Raw genomic sequence first — 14,929 nt, 5'->3', positions numbered from 1 at the left:
AGACATTCTTCAAGGACCTAGAAAAGTAAATAATAATGTTTGTATGGAAACAGAAAAGACTAAGAATAGCCAAAGCCATATTGAAAAATATGAAATATAGAGGTGACAAAGCTGCATGGTACTGGAATTAAAGACAGGCTGACTTTCTGGTCAAAACTTAATTCCCAAGAACAAAATACTTGTATATGGACTGATAAATTTTGATCAAGAAGCTGAGAGCATTAAAAAGAGTAAAGACAGCCTCTTTAAATGGTGCTGGGAAAAATTGGTAACGGCATGTGATAAATTAAAACTCATCTATATCTCACAACATACACAAAGTGAACTTAGGGCTTTGAGATCCAACCACGACTTATAGTACACTGAAAAAATATAAACAGAAGGATCCAACATTTGGATCTCAAAGGCGTCTTCAATGATCTAGTAACACTCACTGGCAAAGGCAACAAAATAGAAAATTAACAAATGGAATTATACCACGCTTAAACATTTTTGCATGGGAGCAGGAAAGAGGCTGCTTAGGTTAGAAGCCAAACATGATGGCTAGGGCTGTAATGAAACCTTGTCTCATAAAAAAAAAAAAAACTGAATTCTCATGTGCATTCGTAGTTACTAAAATATTTCATTTCAATATGCTTTTTCAAAGATCTGGTTCTGTTTCATGAAAAATAAAAATATAAGAAAAGAATCATCGTAAAATAAATCAATAAAAGTTAATCTGTGGGAAAAAAGTTTCTGCATGGCAAAAGAAACATGATCTGAAACTAAAAGACAAATAAATGGGAAACACATTCACACTCAACACTTCAGATAAAGGATTAATACCCAGGACATATAAAGTACTCACAAAGATCTGCAACAAAATTTTTTCAAAAATTTAAATTTAAAAATTATTAAATAAGATAAGGGAGAGTTGGGACACTACAGATGGGAATGTTGCACTAGTGAAGCAGGGTGTTCTTTTTATCAGTGTTTTTCAACCTTTTTGTGCAAAGGCACACTTTATTCATGAAAAAAAATCACGAGGCACACCACCATTAGAAAATGTTAAAAAAAAATTTAACTCTATCCCTATATGTCCCTATATTGACTATATTATAAAGTAATTCTCTTGAATAGGAATCAAATAAACACAAAGAAATTATTTTACAATTACTTTATTATGAAATAAATCATCAGAATCTAATGATTTAGTCTATTTGTGAGCTGAAGCTGCATGTACGGATAAAATTGGAATTATTTTTTTTTTGTGGGGGGGTCACACCCGGCTGCACTCAGGGATTACTCCTGGCTCTGTGCTCAGAAATCACCCCTGGCAGGAGGGGACTATATAGGATGCCAGTATTCGAACCACTGTTGGTCCTGGGTTGGCCGCTTGCACGGCAAATGCCCTACCGCTGTGCTATCTCTCCCGCCCCGAAATTGGAATTTTTTTTCCACGGCATACCAGACAATATCTCACGGCACACGAGTATGCAGTGGCACAGTGGTTGAAAAACGCTGATTTATATGAAACCCAACTACAATCATATTAGTAATCAAGGTGTTTAAATAAAGATATTTTAAAAAATGAGATGAAAAGACACTTCTCATCAGAAGATTAAGTAAATCACTAGGAGGCACATAAAAAAGTGCTCAGCATCAACTATCATTACAGAAATGCAAATCAAGACATCAGTAAAATGTCTCACACCAGTGAGAAAGGCACATTCCAAAAATAGTATCAGAGCGGTGGCACTAGAGAGTAGTGGGCCAGAGCGGTAGCACTAGAGGTAAGGCGTCTGCCTTGCAAGCACTAGCCTAGGATGGACCGCGATTCGATCCCCCAGCGTCCCAAGTTAGGAGTAATTTCTAAGCGCATAGCCAGGAGTAACCCCTGAGCATCAAATGGGTGTGACCCACAAAAACAACAACAACAAAAAATAAGCAGTACTGGCAGGGATGTAGTGAAATAGAGTTTCATCCACAGCTGGTGGGAATGTTGTTTGGTTTAACCCCTATGGAAAACAGTATGAAGAATCCTCAATAAACTTAAAATTGGGCTGCCCCATTGCCCAGCAACTCCACTTTTGGGTATCTACCTATAAAACTTAAGAACATTTAATCAAATAAACATATCACACAATTATTTATTACTGTGCTCTATAGAAGAGCAAGGATATGGAATCAAACTAGGTGCCCAACAACAGATGAGTGGATTATGAAGATATTGTATATAAGCATTGCAATACTATGCAGTTGCAAAAATAATAAAATCATGTAAGTTCCTGCAATCTATTGGAAATGGAAGATATCATGTTCAGTGAAGTGAGCCAGTAGAAGTATGACAAACATAGGATGTCACTTATATCTAAAAAACAAGGATTAACCATAAGGTTATCTATAAGGAAAAACTTGATGGGGAAATACAAAGGGATGTCTAGATCACCCCTTACACAAAGCTTTGAAAGAAAGACAAGAGAAGGTAAAATCATGATAGGAAGAAAGAAAATAAGAAAGACAAGTAATAAGAGAACGTGTGACTGGGCTTCTATTATGTCGATGTGAAAGAGTGTTATAGCTATAATTCAAAGCATGGACTCAACACTGAAAACATGAGGTCTAAGCTGCAGTCAATAAACTGTAATATGCTTGTCAAGGTGGCAAAATAGGTAGAGGTAAGAGGTGGCAGGAGTTAACGTTGGTGTTGAAATGACTGAAATCATATGACTAAAACTCAACTACCAATTACTTTATATATCACAATTCTTTAAATAAAAATATTTTAGTAATTATTTTATTTTATTCAATAATGTTAAAATCCAATTACCTGAACTTACCAACTAAAAGGAACATAGTGGATGGATAGATCAGAAAATTGAACCCAACTTTCAACACCTTACAAAACATACATTTGAGCCATAATAAATAGACTCAGAGAGGCTGGAAAACAATCATGCTAGCAAAAATAGGATAAATAAAGCAGGGACAGGTGACTTATTTTAGAAAAAATAGACAATCCTAAAAGATAATAAAGAAGATGGATATTATATAATAATCAAAGAATCAAAGTCAAAAAGTAAAAAAGACTTAATGCTCATCAACAAATATGTTAAGAATTGTTGACATATTAACAATTATGTTATACATTATATTATTAAATTATGATATATTATGCATTATAATATATTATATAATATGTTAAGAATGAACAAATATATAAAACTACCAGCTGGTCTGAAGATAAATTGACAATAACACATACTCCTACTAATGAATAGATCAGCTAGACACAGAATCCTTAAGGAAACAGCAGCCTTAAAGGATAAATAGAAGAGACAGAATAACAGATATCTATAGGTTCCTCCCACGCAACAGACCCCAAAGTGAAGTACCTATTCTTCTCCAGTGCTCCAGTGCCTCACCTTCAAGGAGAGACAACAGGCTGGGACACATAATAGCACAAATCAAGAAAACAAAAATCTTATCAAATACGGTCTCAGAATACAATGCTTATATAATTTTCCTTATATAATTGTTGTTGCTAGACAGAAAGCTGAGTAATATAGCACCTGGGAAAAGCACAAATACTTGGAAACAGAACAATACACTACTAAAGAATCACTGGGTCAAAAAGAAAATGAAAGAGAAGAAATATAAAATTCCTCAGAAACCACATAGGACTGGAGAGATAGGACAGTGGCCTGCACATGGCCCTGCACATGACCAACACAGGTTCAATATCAATGCTGCATATGGTCTCTTAGTACCAAAAGTAATCCCTAAGCACAGAACCAGGAAAAAGCCATTAAAATGACTGGGTATGACCTAAAACTAAACAAAATGAAATGAAGGCAAAGATACAAAATATGGTTGTTTGCCCATCTCCCCCAAATCAAGCAACACCAGAAGTGATCATTAGGCAGAGCCAGGACAGGAGTATGCCCAGAGCATGCTAGATGTTGCCAAAAATAATAAGATTTTTTACAAATGACAATGAAGAGGCCAGTGAGGTGGCACTAGAGGTAAGCTGTCTGCCTTGCAAGCGCTAGCCAAGGAAGGACCACGGTTCGATCCCCTGGTGTCCCATATGGTCCCCCCAAGCCAGGGGAAATTTCTGAGCGCTTAGCCAGAATTAACCCCTGAGCATCAAACGGGTGTGGCCCCAAAAAAAAAAAGAAAAAGAAAAAAAGTGACAATGAAAATACAAACTATCGGAACTTCTAGAACATAAAAAAAAAAGGAAAATTCATAGCATTATAGGTGTTCATATCCTAAACATATTATGTTAAAGATATAAAACAGGTGAAAAATAAAATACTTTAACCTCACACTTCAAGAAACTTAAACAGCAAATGGTGCACAAAGCAGAGAAGGAAAATTCTATAACTGAGTGAAAATAAATATACAATAAAAAAGATTAATGAAACCATGAGATGGTATTTTGGAAAGAATAAGATAGACACGCCCCTCCCTGAATAAACTCACAAAAGAAAAAAAGAAAACCCTGATACATCAAAGCAGTAAAGGGAGAAAGAATTACTATAAAAGCCTCAGAAATAAAAGATAACGTACAATTATTATGAGCAACTGTAGTCATTAAAATGAAGGATTCAGAAGAAATTCATAAATTTCTAGAGTCTAAGAACTTCCTACGAATGACTCAAGAAGTAACAGAAAATTTGAATAGACTATTGTTATCAAGGAACTTGAGACAGTTAACAAGAACAAAAGTCCAGGCCACACATAAGGTTAAATAACAGAGCTTTTCCAAGCCTTCAAGAAAATTTCTATCCATCTTTATCAAGTTCTTTCAGGAAGTGGAAGAAACAGTAATCCTTTAAAACATGTCTGAGATAAGTGTTTCCTTGATAACAGAAGATGGCAAAAATATAACTAAAGTATAAAGATTTCAGCTCAATATCCTTGATAAATACAGATGTGATGATCCTCAATAAAATCTTAGTGACTAAAATATAGCAATATATGTATCAGATATTGATTAAATATAATTCATAAGATACAAGCTGCTTCAATATATACAATCAATAAAAGGCAAGACAAAAATCATATGAAGATCATCATAGATATAGAGAAATCATTCAGAGATCTAAAACCATTCAAGAAGAAAAACTTCAGCCAAATTACGAAAGAGACAGACCACAGAAGGATCTGCTCGTAAGTGGAATATAAAGGAACATAGTAAGGAAAAAATAAGTGGCTTAAAACAATGGAACGTCAGAGCTGGTCTACAGAATGAGGTGAACAATGCTGCTGAGCAGTAGATGAGGAGAGAAGGGGTGCTGTGGAAGGAAGATAAAATTGTTATCCTAACACAGTAATGCAAAGAAACAGACTCTCTGGAAAGGATGCGGTACTAGAATGCTGTAAACATAAAATCTTAACATTTCTGTAAGCATAAAATCTTACCATCGACTGTAAAACTATTTTGTTGTCGATAAAATAATGATAAAAAAGGAAAATTAATGGGTATTGAAGGAACTTACTTCAATACTATAAGGTGCATAAATAGCTTTCACCCTAAACATTTGTCACAATGACTTGACTTAGCTACAGTCAATTAACATCGGCTTTTTCACCCCTGAACCTTGGATCAAATCTATAAAGCATCACAATATTTTGCAACAGCACCAGTGATTGAACTTCTACCAGGTAAGGCCCTAATGCTGCCCTGGCACCAACTTGCTTGAAGGTGGGTTCATGTGACACCCAGACAACTTGGTAACAGCAACAACTTGTTTTTGGGGTAGGCTTCTTCCCTGCATCTCCACCTAATGTTGAGATGAAACCAGAGGACACTCATGACACCCTGACTTTAACATAGGATCTGTGCAAAGCCAAGATCTCTAATTACAGAAACCTGACTATGGCAACTATAATTGAGGAAAACTTTTTGTTGTTGTTGCTTTTTGGGCCACACCCTATGACGCATAGACATTACTCCTGGCTCTGCACCCAGAAATCGCTCCTGGCTTGGGGGACCATATGGGATGCCAGGGAATCGAACTGCAGTCCCTCCTAGGTCAGCCACGTGCAAGGCAAAGCTGCACCACCTCTCTGGCCCACAATTGAAGAAAACTTTTATGGGACCACAAAGAAAGACTTTGGGGTTAGACAACTTAGTATGCCATAACTTGCAGTTGGTCTGATGGCTTCATGGGTAGGGTCTCCCTGTTTCTTTAATCCAAAGTTTTTTCCTTTCTATTTCCCCCAACTTTTGCTTCATCTAAGCAAAAAATTTTTCTTAACAGGGGCTCACACCTTTTTCATAAAACCTTGGGACAAGGATTACTCTGCTTTACCACACCTAACTTTTTTTTGGGGGGGGGTTTGGTTTTGGGGTCACACCCGGCAGTGCTCAGGGGTTACTCCTGGCTCTAGGCTCAGAAATCAACCCTGGTAGGCACAGGGGACTATATGGGATGCTGGGATTCGAACCACCATCCTTCTGCATAAAGGTAAACGCCTAACCTCCATGCTATCTCTCTGGCCCCACACAACTAACATTTTTGTTTGTTTGTTTTTTGGCCACACCCATTTGATGCTCAGGGGTTACTCCTAGCTAAGCGCTCAGAAATTGCCCCTGGCTTGGGGGGACCATATGGGACGCCAGGGGATCGAACCACAGTCCTTCCTTGGCTAGCGCTTGCAAGGCAGACACCTTACTTCTAGTGCCACCTTGCCGGCCCCACACCTAACATTTTTAATAGCGAAAACCTGAAAGTCTTTCCTCTAGGGTCAGACACAAAACAAGAATGTCCATTTTTTACTTCGACTCTTTTGTTCTGTTTTGTTCTGGGGACACATCAAGTGGTGCTATGGGCTTACTTCAGGCTATACACACTGGGATGCCTACTGTCAGTGCTTGGGGAATGATATGGAATAACAAGGATCAAACTTAAGTGGGCCTGTGCAAGACAAGCACTGTATTTATCTCTCTCGCCCTGACCACTATTAAATATAGTACTGCAAGTACCTATTACAGTAATGAGGCAACAAAGTTAAAGAAATTTAGGTTGGTAAAGAAAAAGTAAAATAATCACTACCTGCAGATGTTATATTATTTAAAAAAAAAAAAAACAACACCTAAAGACTCCACTAACAAAACCCTAAACAAATAGCTATACAATGAAGTATCGGGTTATAAAATCAATGTGCAGAAATCTGTTGCATTCCTGCTTGGCAAATATGATTTATAAGAGATATGTTTAAAGTTATGCCATTTAAAATAATGTCAAATGCAAGAATCTATTTAAATTACTCTTTAAATTAATCTATTATTTAAATTTAATCTATTATCTAAATGTAGTTATTTAATTAATAACCCATAAATGTATAAACAATATTAGTAATAAGTGATAATGTACAAGTTTATAAACATTATAAATAATTTACTATACTTAATTTAATCTACTCTTCATATTTAATCTACTTAAAGTACTTCTGAAATAAAAACCACAGAAGTTAAAAAATATTCCTAATCATAAATTGGAAGGGTCAAAATTATTAAAATTTGTATCTTACTGAATATATAGATTATTATGACATTTTTCAAAACCAAGACAAATAATTCTAAAAGTTGTATGAAACTCCCAGAGCTAAATCAATGATAGGGGAGTTGCTGCCTCCCCAGACTATCTTTAAAACAAAGCTATAGTAATCAGAATTATATACAGTGGAAGAAAGACTGAGCTCAATAGTACAGAATTGAGAACAGAGAGATAAATCTGCAGATCTAAGAACAGTTAATTTACAATAAAGAAGCCCACCACCAACAATATCCTCAACAATTTTCATTGAGAAATAGAGGAGATGAAAACTCTTCAATGATGGCATAAAGATAGCATGTGAAAACTGAATATAAAAGTTTCTTTATCATAACTGAACATCAAGAAAAAGCCAATTAAATGACAGTGATATTATGTCCTCAGACCAGCAAGAATGTCCTGTATCAAAAAAATATAGAAACAGTAAGTGCTGGCATGGATGTGACAAGAAAGAAATTCATTCACTCCTATGGGGAGTGTTGCTTGGTTCATCTTAGGAAAATGATTTGCAGACTTCTCAAAAGGTAAGGATAGGGGACCGGAGAGATAGCATGGAGGTAAGGCATTTACCTTTCATGCAGGTCATCGGTTCGAATCCCGGAGTCCCATATGGTCCCCCGTGCCTGCCAGGGGCAATTTCTGAGCACGGAGCCAGGAAAACCTCCTGAGCACTGCCGGGTGTGACCCAAAAACCACACACACACACACACACACACACACACACACACACACACACACACACACACACACACACACACACACACACACACACACACACGTAAAGATAGAACTTCCCTTTCACCATGCAATTCCATTCCTGAGAGTCTTCCCCAAGAAAACAAAACATTAACTTGAAAGGACATGTACATACCTGTGTTCATTGCAGTATTAATAATAACCAGAATATAGAAACAATCCATAAACCCAACAACAAATGAGTAAAGAAATCATGGCATATGTTCACAATGAGTATAAGAAAAGATGCAAATTTGCCGTTTGTTTCAACTTAGATGGAACTGAAGTCATACCACATGAAATGAGTCAGAAAGGAAAAGAAGTGACATCAATTAATTTTACTTATATAGAGAGGATAAATGAATAAAAAATAAGGAATTGGATCATTCCAAATGAAAACAATCGAGATATGGTTAATAAATTAGTTGAGGGTGCTGGGGAAGAAAGGAAGGAAGAAAACTTGGGTTAATACTTTGACAGTCTGGAGGTATACCTGGTATATACACAGCAATGCAGGTATGAAATAATACTGTACCACTGATAAGAAATAAAAATTTATAAAGGGCTAGGGAGCATATGATTTGCACATGGGAGCCCCAGTTTCAATTCCCAAAAAAGTACAGACCCAAAGGGAATACAATTGGAAGGAAACACCAAGAACAAGAACCATACCAAGAATAAAGCAAGATCATATCTGGGTGTATCATTAAAATGGCTACATGCCTAAAAAGTTGAAAAACTGAATAGCTACTTCCATAGAAAGTCATGCAGTATATAACTGAGCAAGAGCCCAGGCAGGGTCAGAATCAGGTTTCAGATGTGTTCAGATTTTCTTAAGACAGACGGGTATGGGTAAAAGATATAGACTACTCTCACTGGTGTGAAATGGTATCTCATTGCTACTTAGATCTGTATTTTCCTAATAGGAAGTGTAAAGCACTATTTTTTTGGTTTGTGGCAACACCTGGCAGTGCTCAGGACTGAGCTGTCAGTACTTCCTATCATTGATTCATTATTAGCCATTTATTTAATATATTGTATACGAATATTTTCTCCCATTTAGTGGCGACTTTTTATCTTAAATTTATTTTGCCCTCCCTGCTTGCTGCCCCATCATCCCTCGTGAGACTTGCTTCCAGCTGACATCACTGAGTCTAATCTGGACCAGGAGGCAGAGTCCCTTCCTACTGGGTGGATCCCACCAATCTCCACACCTTGATCTATGCCATTTAAGGGTCTTCACCAGAGACTCTGAAGCACACACACGTGACAAATCTACTTAGCATACAGATGCTAGTCTTCCTATCATGCTGTGAAGATCAGCAGAGAAGACAGAGAACAACATTCAGCTGGATCCTTCAGCACTTCTAGGGATTTTAACTACAAAGATCCAACCCCAGCACAGCAAGAACACAAGAAAATCAAAGGAAAATATGTATTAGACCACTAAGCTCAATAAGTAAAAATACAACACCAATACATACTCAGTGTCTTGAGTAACACTATGATTAGGATATTCAATGAGTTCAATAGCTTAGTAGTCAGCAAAGCTTAAAGTATGAAAGCTGAAAAAACTACTATGGTCAGAAATAACAGAAAGGAAGAACCTGGTAGATGATATAAAAAAAAAATAACAGAAATAACAGAAAGGAAGGACCTGGTAGATGATATAAAAAAAAAAGTCAGTAGAAGCTTGTATAACACAGTAACAGAACCTGACCAAAATATTGAGCTCCAAAACCCAGGGGGGAAAGCTAGGAAACAGTAAAAGATAGGAAAATACTTTAAAAAGAAATAGTCTATTAAAGAATTCTGGAATAAGTTAAAGAAGAACAATACAATAATCATCAGAGTTCCTGAAGAAGGTAAATGTGATGAAGAAAGAGCAGTTAAAGAAATCATTGACAATCCCAGATTTGCAGATTACAGATATCAAGTTCCCCAAAACCTGCAGGTAACTGCAGGGAAAAGACAAAACTCAAAAGACAGAGATAACATACTGAAAGTAGCAAGATCAAAACAGAAAGTTACAAAGGTAACCCCACAGATGTACAGCATATCAATCAATACTCAAAGTCAGAAAAATATGGAAGGTAGACAACAAAAAACACAAAATGAACACTGACTACTTTATCCAGATAGATTCTTATGAAAGAACTATACAGAGCTTCATGAACAGGCAATAATTTATTCTTGAAATTGTTTCCAAGAAGAGCTTCTCTAAAAAACAGAACAAACTTCCCAACATGTGCCACTGAGTATGGCCTATCTACATTAAAAAAGATTGTCATATATATATATAATATACATATAGTTAAAACATAGCAATTAAACATCATAAATTAACTTATTTTCTATAATCCTATTTGCCATTTCTCTAAGTTTTATTGGAGCAAGTAATATAAAATAAATTTGCTATATACTTGCCAACATGACAGAGTGGGGGTGAGAAGGAACCTGGGGATACTGGTGGCAGGAATGGTGTTCGAACACTATATATCAAAAACAGCTCTATCATGAACAACTTTGTAAATCATAATATGATGAGGATGTCCTCAGCAAGGTTTATTGATACCATTGTCTTAAAAGTTCCTGGAAAAATTTATTTTTAAAAATATTTACAACTGGGGCCAGAGAGATAGCATGGAGGTAAGGCGTTTGCCTTTCATGCAGGAGGTCATCGGTTCAAATCCCAGCATCCCATATGGTCCCCCGTGCCTGGAGCCAGGAATAACTCCTGAGCACTGCTGGGTGTGACCCAAAAACTACAAAAAAAAAAAAAAAAATTTACAACTCTATCATGAACAACTTTGTAAATCATAATATGATGAGGATGTCCTCAGCAAGGTTTATTAAGATAGCATTGTCTTAAAAGTTCCTAAAAAATTTTTATTTTTAAAAATATTTGTATTTGATATAGTCCCATTTGTTTATATTGACTTTGACTCTTAAGATAGAATTATTTTAAACACTTTAGGTGTTGACTTTCCACATTTCAGGTATGCTGGGTGCTGGGCTGATATCACTAGAGTTTCTTTACAAGCATGAGCAGCACCCTTCCATATATCTTCCTTCTTCCTGGAAAGTCTGGCAGGTGCAACCATGCTCACAAAATGCAGTTGCATGTTCAAACCAGGCCAGCTCCACAGACTCACTCTTTCTAGAATCAGTTGTAAACCAAACTGTGAAAGATTATGGCTACACTGGATGACCTGCCCTATCACTTGATCTCTATGATTCCCTGCAGGGACACCAATCTGACCACATTTCAGATATTTTAGTGTCAATAATATCCCTTATGTATTTTTCTTATTTATTCTTCATTTGATGACTGCGTGAAAAATAAAACGACTGCGTGAAAAATAAAACTGTATTGTCACTAAAGACAATGACTTGGATTGAACAAACTAGTTTGTCTGGAGCCTAGAGTTGGTCTAGAGTTATGCCAGGAAACTTCAGGGGTAGGGTCTCCTTGTATTTAGACCAAGGCTTTTCCTTTCCATGTCCCCCATATTTTGGTGGGCCTATGCAAACAATATTTGCCACTCTAACACGGTTTTTACTGTGCTCCTTTGAATCTAACCCTTAAAAAAAAACTCTTAAACTTTTGATGTTAACTTAAACCAATATGCATGTGCATAAAAATATAAAAAAAAATACTATGCCTTCAGTGTTTAAGGAGTCACATAAATTTCATGGCTTTAGATTGCTTTGTGTACTAAGAAATGTTATAATGTACTACAATCTGGGGACTTGTGGACAAAGTAATTGTACATGGGTTCTGCCTTATTTTTCTTAATGTTCTTTGACTGTAAGTTCAATATTTAGGCGTCATCAAGAGGATTTCTTCTGAGAATTCTGTTTATGGGCGATTGTCCTTCCACTGTAACTTTACCTTGTCCTCTTTGCATCATTGTTCTCATAATTAAAAATAAATAAATTAAAAAAAAGAAAATAGAAGTCTTTGATAAACTCAACAAAAACCATTTAAAAATCATTGGAGTCCCAGAGAATCAGGAAGAAAATAATCAAAGAATCAACAGTCTATAGGGCCAGAGTGATAGCACAATACTAGGGTGTTTGCCTTGCATGAGCTGACACAGAACGGACTTCAATTCGTTCCCCAGCGTCCCATATGGTCCCCCAAATCAGGAGTGATTTCTGAACTCATAGCTACGAGTAATCCCTGAGTGTCACCAGGTGTGGCCCAAAAACCAAAAACAGAATCAACAGTCTAACAGGGGTCCTCAAACTTTTTAAACAGGGGGCCAGTTCACTGTCCCTCAGACCATTGGAGGGTTTGACTATAGTAAAAACAAAACTTATGAACAAATTCTTATGCACACTGCATATATCTTACTTTGCAATGAAGAAACAAAACAGATACAAATACAACATGTGGCCCGCGGGCCATAGTTTGAGGACCACTGGCTAGGACATCATTGCAGAGAAATTCCCAGAGCTAAAGCTAAAGAGTGCACATAATAAATCCTGCCTGCCGAAAGAGTACCAGTTAAGAGAACCAAGGAAAGCATCCCAAGACATATCTTGGCCATAATGATGAATCCCACAGATAGAGATGGAATACTAAATGCAGCAAGATCAAAAGGCAAATTACATTCAAAGGAGCTTCCTTAAGATTTACAGCAGATCTGTCATAAGAAGTCATCAAGGTCTGAAGAAGGGGGTACAGTAGTGGGATATAGTGACAAAAACAATGAACTGAATGCATCACCAAGAGCAGTTCACCAAGCCAAACATAAAGGCTTAAAGAAAGTAAACACAAATACATGGATAAACAACACTTAGAAATTTTAGACTCAAATCCAGCCTTAAAATATACTAAGGTGGGGCTGGAGTGATAGCATGGAGGTAAGGCATTTGCCTTTCATGCAGAAGGTCATTGGTTCGAATCCCGGCATCCCATATAATCCCCTGAGCCTGCCAGGAGCAATTTCTGAGTGTGGAGCCAGGAGGAACCCCTGAGCGCTGCCGGGTGTGACCCAAAAACCATAAAGAAAAACAAAAACAAAAAAAAAAACAACACTAAGGTAAGTACTAGACCACTAAGGTATATCCTTGCTCTTACTTTTATGAAATCACTTCTCAACTATCCCCCACCCCCAAAAATTAAATCATTGAATATGATATAATATAGAGCTATTATCATATATAAATAAGTTTTCATCTCTGACATCTAAAATATATCATGTTAAATTTTATTTTGTACTTGGATCTACTGTAATTAATTATGGCTAACCTATCATAAATAAAACTTTAAAAACTTCAAAGTAAATAAACCCAAGGTTGAGATATTACCCTAAGCAAAATAGTTTAGTTCTTAGAATGCAAAGGATTTGTAATGTACATTCAAAATATTGAATAAATGACATATATCTGCCTGCTGCAAATGTGGATAAGGCAGGCACAGAAAGATTGTTTTGGTTCTGCTATTCTTTTCAGGGAGGGGAGTAAATTAGCCTTTAATCAGGGGTTACTCTTGGTTTTACACTCAGGAATCACTCCTAGCAGTCTTAGGGGATCATATGGGATGCTGGGAATTAAACTCAGGTCAGCAGTGTCCAAGTCAGAAGCCTTACCTTCTGTACTATCTCTCCTGGTCCCTATTCAGAGACTTTTAGGAGTAAGGACAATATGGACAAAAATAGAATAGAAAATTGTCATGACTTTACCCTATATTTTGAAAGGAACTTTCTGATAGCTTTTTCAAATGTCCCAGCCTCTGTTCTTCATGTATGTTTTGAATACTCATCTCTTTAATGTCTCTGTCAAGATTGGCTCGCCTATTAGGAGCCTGTGGAGATGGAGAGGAAATACTGTACAGAATAAATGACCAGCCTGAAAGATCACTGAGGGCTTCCCAGGATAAAGTCTGTGTCTTAACATGTTTGTCTTCTTATTTGTCCCATTCTCTGCAAACAAATTCTGCTGGATGGAGATCTTAAGTGCCAGTCCAATTGTTGTTAGACCCAGAATAACTGTTTAAATATCTAAAGTTAAGCTTATTTTCAAAAGTAGTTGCTAAATTGGGTCTTTGAGTGGAAGACTATGTCCTTCACATGGGAAGCCTTGGATCTTTGAAATTAGGTGAGAGAAAAGAAATAAAAGGTCCTTTTAAAAAGAAAGTATAAATTTTAAAATATCAGTAACAAAATTTCAGTAGGCAACAAATATATATTTAATAATACTGTGTCCTTTGGAAGGGCACCACACAGGGTAGCATTCAGGGCTTACTCCTGGCTCTGCACTCAGGAATCACTTCTGGAGGGCTTAGAAGACCATATGGGATGCTAGGGATTAAACCCGGTCAGCTACCTGCAAGGAAAATGCAGGCTGTTCGAGAACTCCTGCCCTGTGTCTTATACTATACACAGGTTGAAAACTTAAAAAAAAAAAATTTAAGTATTGAAATAATACTTTAATATGATGTATAAAATAAAACATACTCAAACTCTTACTCTGTATTATTTATGCCACGTTTAGAAATACATAAATCAAGAAAAAAATTTACAAATGAAAGGTGAGAAAATTTTATTACAGTCTAAGACTGACATAGAAACTGCTTACAAGAATGCCACAGTAAACAACCCTTAATATGATGAAATAGTATGAATAAAGATGAGAAA

General features: G+C 36.5%; 1 protein-coding gene across 2 annotated transcripts in view; it reads right to left on the bottom strand.

The window, feature by feature from the left end:
• Positions 1-14,929, bottom strand: part of MAP2K4 (mitogen-activated protein kinase kinase 4) — a 189,143-nt gene that overhangs the window by 20,873 nt on the left and 153,341 nt on the right. The gene's annotated exons all lie outside the window — the stretch shown is intronic.

The sequence above is a fragment of the Suncus etruscus genome, chromosome 7, assembly GCF_024139225.1.
Source record: "Suncus etruscus isolate mSunEtr1 chromosome 7, mSunEtr1.pri.cur, whole genome shotgun sequence".
NCBI lineage: Eukaryota > Metazoa > Chordata > Mammalia > Eulipotyphla > Soricidae > Suncus > Suncus etruscus.
The sequence above is the reverse complement of the archived record's forward strand: the minus strand, read 5'-3'. Positions and strand labels throughout refer to the sequence as shown.